Source organism: Setaria italica, chromosome VII (assembly GCF_000263155.2).
Source record: "Setaria italica strain Yugu1 chromosome VII, Setaria_italica_v2.0, whole genome shotgun sequence".
In the NCBI taxonomy this organism is placed as follows: Eukaryota; Viridiplantae; Streptophyta; class Magnoliopsida; order Poales; family Poaceae; genus Setaria; species Setaria italica.
The window spans coordinates 18,817,604-18,819,871 of NC_028456.1; positions in this window are offsets into that span (position 1 = coordinate 18,817,604).

Sequence of the window (2,268 nt, forward strand, 5' to 3'; positions counted from 1 at the left end):
GGAGGCCTGAGGGCGTGAGGGAGGGGAAGCGGGGCGGCTCTGGCATGAGCTGAGGCCTGTAGAGTATCCAACATGGAACACTCGGGCAAAGCAACAGTTTGCTGAGGGCACACCCTCAGCAAACTTATTTTGCCGACTCTAATTATTTTGCTGAGTGTTTTTTTTATAGCACTCGACAACAAGGTTCTTTGTCGAGTGCTCGAGGTAAAACACTCGGCAAACATAAAAATACTCGGTAAAGTGTCAGTTTTTGGTAGTATATAACACGTAAGAGACATTATTCCCGGATAAGAAAAAGGCTACATTCGGTATCTTTGAATTCACATAGCTAAGACGTAGAACATGCGTCAGTAATATTAAGTGTAGAGTGCACCGCCAATTCACAAAATTGGCATGGAGAGCCATCCAGCTCCCAAACTCCAAATGTACATTATTGGATCCCCAAACTTGCAAATAGGCTCACATGAGATTCAAATCATTGTTACTCGCATTAAACTGACTGCGTGGCATACTGACTGTGCGTACATCAGGTCCACCTATCTTCTCCGTGCCTCCTCTCTCTTGCATCCACCCGAGTAGCTGAGCGCCATTGAGCCACACCGTGCCCCAAGCCTAGCGCCGCCCACCTCTACCACACTGTCATTGCTCCCACAAGCCCGTCGAGGGCACCAAGGCTGTTGATGTATTAGCTAGCGGACTTGAGCCTGTCAAAGGTGCAGGACACCCCAACTTCTATCGCACCAAGGATCGCCGAGGTGTGGCGCGTGGTAGTGTCCCGCAACGTGCCTTTAGGCTGAGCTCAAACCCAAGGTCCCAAGACACCACCAGCACCCCAAACCCTCTCCCACCTCATCTAACTCTCCCACCTCATCTATCAGCCATTCAGCCTCACCACCACATCATCCTTGGCTCCCTGCTCACGCTTGCCCTCTTTTATTGGGCATCAATCTCCCCTGCCGAAGATCCACCCGCCGCTAGAGCAAGCCTCATCATTAGTCACAAAAGATCCACGTGGCCTAAGTTGGCGCTGCCCGAGATTACGTCAGCTAAGCCTCCCGCCCAACGCCTCCTCCTCTGCTTGAAGCCTCCCTACTCGAGGCCTTCGTGTTGACACCGGATTTTAGCTGATAAAATCCCACAAAACCTAGAATAAAGAAAGTGCATGCAGAAGGTGTGTGCAGTGTAACTGATGATGATGTCACCATGAGGCTACCGGAATGTGAGAACGGCACCAAGATAACGATGGCACTGTAGGCTACCAGGGTTTGCATCGGAGCTGATATATTGAGGAAGATGGGGCTTTACGCGGGCACAGCACGACGAGATTGTCTTCATGGCCAACGGCAAGGGCGAAATCGTGGTGCTACTGGGGACGGCTAGACGACGCTCCCATCGGCGCCGATACTACGATGCTCCTGGAACACCGCAGGCTGCCAAGGTGACGGTGATGTCATGGGGTGGGCGGCCACGGTGCTAGAACGAAGGGTCAGTATGTGCATGCAACGTGATTAAAATAAAGAAGATTACTAAGATTATCATGCATGCGGATCAGTCTCTTTGCGGATGAGTCGAATAAGAAAGCTTCATCAGCGAGGATTCCACATAAGGGAGAATAGAGTCCATGTATCTTAATATTTCCATTCTTAATATTTCCATTATTTAGTTAAGATTTTTATAGTTAGCTAGTCAAGTTTGGTTCGGACTCTGTTAGTTTCAGAGTATAAATATGTACCCGTAGAGCTTGTAAAGGATTATGTCTTGATCAATACACAAACACACTTATCCTTTTCAGCCTAGCGCCTCCCTTAGGATTAGGAGTAATGTAGCTTCTTGACGAGTTTCTTCTAGCAAGCGGGGCAGCATTGACTTCGATCTCCGGCAAGCTCTAAGATCCGTCTCTACCGGCGACTTCTTCGACAAACATGGCTGCATCGCATCGATCTCCGGTTCGCTTGCAAGCGTCGCCATTACTAGGTGTTTTAGGCTTTAATTACCGAGCGCATCGCTGTGATTTTGTCTAGGTTCACCTACCAGTTATCGATTCTCATCATGTCTTGTAAGGTCCTCTTGCTAGATGTGGTAGAATCAAAGTTATCTTGCCTTGATTAAGATCTATCAACGAGCGTATTTTCTAGATCTGTTACATTGCTTTAATTGCCATATTATTAAGAGATTAATAGAGCATACTTGGCTTAGCTACTGCCTACTGGTTTGTTTTATTAACGGGTCAAAGGTAATGTCCTCTCAATCGTACTGTCTTGGTTAAGT